The sequence below is a fragment of the Panthera uncia genome, assembly GCF_023721935.1.
Source record: "Panthera uncia isolate 11264 chromosome B3 unlocalized genomic scaffold, Puncia_PCG_1.0 HiC_scaffold_1, whole genome shotgun sequence".
Taxonomy (NCBI): domain Eukaryota; kingdom Metazoa; phylum Chordata; class Mammalia; order Carnivora; family Felidae; genus Panthera; species Panthera uncia.
Window position 1 is genome coordinate 110,077,945 of NW_026057582.1, and position 6,000 is coordinate 110,083,944.

The following is a 6,000-nucleotide window of genomic DNA, read 5'->3' on the forward strand; positions in this document are numbered from 1 at the left end:
GTGTCCAGTTCAAGATGTTTTTCCCTAGTGCTTGTATTAAATACTTTGTCCTGTTTATACCTCGAAAAGCTTTAAGGTTTTGCTTTTTACATTTCAGTTTTCAGTTGGCCTGGAATTATTTTTGTGTGATGTGAACTATGAATCCAGGTTTTTTTTTTTTTTATGTTTATTCATTTTTGAGAGACAGAGTGCGAGCAGGGGAGGGGCAGAGAGAGGGAGACACAGAATCCAGAATCTGAAGCAGGCTCCAGGCTCTGAGCTGTCAGCACAGAGCCCGACGCAGGGCTTGAACTCACAAACCGTGAGATCATGACACGAGCAGAAGTCAGACGCTCAACTGACTGAGCGACCCAGGCGCCCCACTATGAATCCAGTTTTAATTTTCTTCTTGTTGGTCAGTTGTCCTAGCCACTTATTGAGTGGTCCATCTTCGTTCACTGATTGGTCACACTGATTCTGCCTATACCCATTTGGTTAGCTGTAACCCTTGTTAAATCCTGCAGAAATGACCCTAAGCTGCTACCTATTGGCTGCTGTTTACGTGAAGAATGAAGCTAAGTTTGAGACCCCTCGGTTGGTCAAAAATGTAAATGCTCCTGCGAGAAATACTTCTTTAGGATCCTCGCCAGAGAAACAAGGTATAATTAGTAACTTAATCTCATGACTGAATATTGGTCAGGGAAGGCTCACTGCTATAACAAACAACTCCCAGATCTCAGTGGCTTGCTCCAATCAGGATGTACTTCTCACTCACGTTACAGACCAGTGTGAGTAGGTGGTGGGTAGGTGGAATTGCTGAGTTCCACAAAGTCACTTCCACAAAGTGATCCAAGGACTTTAGCTCCTTCTGCCTTATGGATCCGCTGTCACTTAACGCCTCACTTAATGCCCGTTTTGTGGGCCCTCTGCCACAGGGCTGTATACGATGGAAGAAAGAACGCGCGTGGGGTTTGGTGGGAGGTTCCATCTGTCATGTCTGGAGGTAGTGTACATGGCTTCTGCCTTGGCCATTCCATTGGCCAGCACTCAGTCAAGTCATACGTCTGTACCTGACTACAAGAGATCCTGGGAAATGTAGTCCAGCTGTGTGGTTGAGAAGAAATGGATTAGGTGAACAACAAGTAAATATAGGGTCCCCTTCATTCAGAGCCAGATATGATTCATCATAAGAGCAGGACCATATTTATTGTACTCCCCCATCTCCCTAGCAACTAAAACAGTGCCTGGCATATGGTAAGGGTTTAATGAAAATTAGGAAGGAAGGAAGGAAGGAAGGAAGGAAGGAAGGAAGGAAGGAAGAAGGGAAGGAAGGCAGGAAGGAAGGGAGGAAGGGAGGGAGGTAAGAAGGAAGGAAGAGAGGGAGGGAGGCTTGAAGGGGGAGGGAGGTGGGAAAGGAGGGAGGGAGGAAGGAAAGGAAGATTGACAAGAGTGAATGCATGAATAGGGAAGCCCAGTGGGTTACTGAGGTGATTGTTCCAGACTTTTGTGGAGTCTCTAGGTCAAACACAGGTCTACCTTTATGAGGGTGGGTGATACAGAAATGTGACTCCAGGGACCGGCATGTCATTTGGCTCTTTAAATGCTGTACACCCCAGTCTAAGCCCATTGCAGGTAGGAATGGGGACCCATCCTGCTTCTAGGCTTGGCTCCCAGTGGCCGGAGGACCGAATAGAACAGAACCTTCAGTTCCAGCCATCAGACAGAGTGGGGCTCCCTGGGCCTAGGCCATACTGGGCCCCCAGTGAGCAACAGGAGCTGGCTAGAAGCCTTATGTTCCCCGCCTCCCAGTGGAGTTCTAAGAAGACAGTGTAATGGATGATAAGGCCAAAATCTGAGGACTCTCAGATAAAACCTTTTTTCTGCCTGTTCTGGGAGAGCCCATGTTGGAAAAATACCCAAAGTATTGTACGTTGTAGTTATCAGTGGGACCTAATAAACCATTGCCGATCCTGACATTTATATTTTCTTGCAACACAAAATGAGCCATGGGAACTGCCTTCCAAGGCCCGACCAAAAGTGTTGGCAGAACCCAAAGTTTTTAAAAGATTGGGTGGGATGTAAATGTTTGGACAGATTAGATTGCCTAAGTGTTTGCTTTGTATAAGAATAGTCTGAATAAACTGCCGAGGGGTAGTTTTCAGAGTTGGGTCTGGGTGTCCAAACTAGCTGCTCTGGGAAGTGACTAGCTCTCCATTCTCTTCCCCTCTGAAGTAGATTCGTAACCCAGAGAATTAGGAGGAAGGAAAAAGGGTATTTGTTTTCTGCGAACTCATTTCTGCGTACATAGGATGGAATTTGGGGAGAAGATGGTAAAATGTGCCCATTGGGAAATTTACTTTTCCTTAAAAATTCCTTAAAGTTTCCTTAATTTTTTTTTTAAAAAAATTGGAAATTTACTTTTCCAGAGGAGAGGTTGCCTGTGGAATAGTTGAAGACTGGGGATGGCCTGGCTTCAAGTCCTGGATCCATCGCTTAGCACTGACATTTGACAAATTGCTCATCTTGGAGCTTGATTTTCCTCATCTCTACACATGGGGGAAACCATAGTGCCTATCCTCATGGGGTTATTATGGTATTAAATTAGAGGCCGCCCAAAGTGCTTGATTACCAAAATACCTGATATGTCCCAAGAATTTCCAGGGAATACTTCTACATTAATTCCAGAGTAAAACCACCCTTCCTTAAAGCATCTGAGGAAATAGAACATTGTTTCTTACTCAGTATTTTCCTTTGTCTTGGCCAGAGTGCTGGGTTGGTCTTGATGCTCCATTAGAAATCACTTAGGATGGGGGCACCTGGGTGGTTCAGTCAGTTAAGGGTCCGACTTCAGCTCAGGTCATGATCTTGTGGGTCATGGGTTCGAGTCCCTCTTCGGGCTCTGTGCTTAGAACTCGGAGCCTGGAGCCTGCTTCAGGTTCCATGTCTTCCCCTGTGTTTGCCCCTCCCCCACTCGTGCTCTGTCTCCTGTCTCTCTCTCTCTCTCTCTCTCTCAAAAATAAATAAACATTAAAAAAATTAAAAAATAGAAAAAAGAAATCAGTTAGGATGGCCCCGAATACGAGTTTTGCTAGGCTATTCATGAAAACTTGTTTGCCAACAAATTACAGACTTGACTGAACAAAGGTGAGTGCATTTTTTATTACAGGACTTCTCAGAGCTCTTACTGTACCAATGTGAACTGTAGATTTTTAAGAGAATGGTATAGTAAGTAGACTTTACCAAAAGGGTCACGGAGCCTTTTTTAAATTTAAATTTTTAAACGTTTTCACGGAGTTCTCTTGGCCCTGACATTCTTGAGAAAGTGCTTTGGGAAATGCTGACTCAGGGATTCATGTTTGCTGAGCTCAGATTTTACTGGGTCACCCCTAGATGAACTCCCAGTTTCCTGAAGTTGGCCTTTGAATGAATCGCCTTCCCGCACCAGGGTGAACTGTGTGAGGGTCATCCTGCTGTCACTCATAATTACCACATCACAGTCTAAGGGGATAATTCCATAATGCCTCACGTTTGGTATAAGATTTGAGTTCATAAGACACTTTTGTATGTTTGGAATGTACTAGAGACCATCAGGTAACCCAGACGAAAACAACCTCTAAATTACTTGCCGAATGTCTCTGTATTGCAGCCATTCGCCTTCTCCCGAGCTCTTTCCTGGCCTCTTTCCGGGGGGGAACCACCTTCCAGCAGAGGGGACTCTCCTCTGCATCCTCGATTACCCCCCATCCCAAAGTTCCACCTGACATTACTAAGATTTAAAATAGGTCAGCTCACATTTCTGGCCTTTTAACAGAATGCATTCCACCTTGGATGGGTAAAGAGACAACACATAAAAGAGAAGACCTGAAGAGCCAGGAAACCTGTTCCTGGAATATTAGTAAACGTTTTGTTCCACCACATACCTTACACCAGCTTTTCAGAAAGTATGAGACTCACTGCTGGTGGTAACTCATCCTTGACTTCAGGTCAGACCAGGAACCTTATTACATGACCCTGAGTCACAGAGTCAGAAAGTTATGCTCTCCAGTTCTCTTTCAACCCCACACTACATCTTTTTTTTAACATCAAGAAAACTGCCTCGGTTGAGTACTTAAACAATTCTCAAACTGGGCCAGCCTTCAGAGTACCTAGCTAGAATTTAGTAACCCTGCTGGTTTTCTCTCGTATTTATTTTTACCATGACCTCTTATTGATGGAAAGGGACATAGGCTTTCCACTTACCATGGTAAGATAAGATTTCTCTAGAAAATAAATTTAAAAATTTTTGAACCTCTAGAAGCCCATGCGATGGGAAGAATGGTGAAGATTGCAGCTGCTGTCCGTAACGGTTGCCATGTCACCTTCCGAACTTGGCCCCAAATACAGGATGCCTCATTTCACAGATGAGTAAACAGATTGGAGCCACGAAGTGACTTTGACTCAGTTAGTTGGCCAGGGTGGCCAGAGCTGGGACCAAGGTATTCTGAACCTCCATGAATCCTCATTAAAACTTCTGTATTGGCCCTTTGTACTGAAACATAAGGTTGAAGTAGTCTCTTACTATGGTGTTTCCTCTCCCCACAGCATTTTGTAATCATATTCCAAGAACAGATTAGAACTCAATAAGGTATTAAAATATTAAAAGCAGATATGAATGCAAAAGCACTGAAGTAAATGTAATTGCATTCTTAAAATGCTTTAACATCCAGATGATAATTTCTAAGTGAAAATATTTAACCAAAAAACAGCTGAAACAACTTAAGATCTGTTAAAACAACAAATGGGCTAATGTGAGCAAAGTTGAAAAGAATCTTAAAATATTATAGTCAATTTAATATGGGCAAAAAAATTACTTTCATAAAACCCTGAAAAGCAGCTAAAACAAATAAAAGCCAGAGTCAACAATTGCAAATGTTAATAACAATCAAAGTCATCAAAGCCCATTAGAACAAAAGAGCAAATTTAGAACTGAGTAAAATGATAACATAGATTTCATTTTTGGGTTTTAATATGGGTCAGATTAAGTTGAAATCAAGCGTGGACTTGATTAAAATGCACCTTCTAATGGTTTTTAAAAATGGACGCCAGGTCAAACAGTGCTGTGGAATTCTGCCTGGACGGCATGTGTGACTTCTTAGAAACTTTGAGGGTTTGTGCCCCTAGTCTGCCCGATTTGTACCCACTGACTCATTTGTTGACAGAGATGGTTTCCAGGAGGTCAAGAGACCAGGAGGCTGAGATTGTAAATGGGCTGACTGGACAAACTCAGTGCCTGCTGGAGAATACTTGGTCATCGGAACCATCCAGAAGAAAAGGGTCAGGAAAAAGTGAGGAATTTAGTCCAAGGAACAGACCAGAATAACTTACTAGTATTGATGAATCCTTGTGATTTCCTCTTAAATTTGCAACCCTGTCTGTTTCAGGTGGTATTGAGCAGTAGAGTTCTATAATCACAAAGGTATTAGCTGTCTATCGATGCATAACAAATTATCCCAAAATTTAGTGGCTTAAAAACAACCATAACTATTTATTATCTTACAAAATTTCTTTTTTTATTTAAATTTTAGTTAGTTAACATACAGTACAATATTGGTCTTATGAGTAGAATTGAGTGTGATTCGTCACTTATGATACCCAGTGCTCATCACAAGTGCCCTCCTTAGTACCCATCACCCATCTAGCCCATCCCCCACCCACCTCCCTCCATCAACCCTTAGTTTGTTCTCTATCATTAAGAGTCTTTTATGGTTTGTTTCCCTGTCTGTCTCTTCCCTATCCCTTCCATATGTTCATCTGTTTTGTTTCATACATTCCACATATGAGTGAAATCCTATGGTTTTTGTCTTTCTCTGATTGACTTATTTTGCTTAGCATAATATGTTCTAGGTCCATACATGTCATTGCAAATGGCAAGATTTCATTCTTTTTGATGGCTGAGTAGTATTCCATTGTGTATGTTTATACACACACACATATATATACCATATATATATATATGGTATATATATATATATATATATATAT

At 42.2% G+C, this 6,000-nt stretch overlaps 1 protein-coding gene across 1 annotated transcript in view; it reads left to right on the forward strand.

The window, feature by feature from the left end:
- THSD4 (thrombospondin type 1 domain containing 4) overlaps positions 1-6,000 on the forward strand; it is a 568,037-nt gene that overhangs the window by 180,986 nt on the left and 381,051 nt on the right. The window lies entirely within an intron of this gene.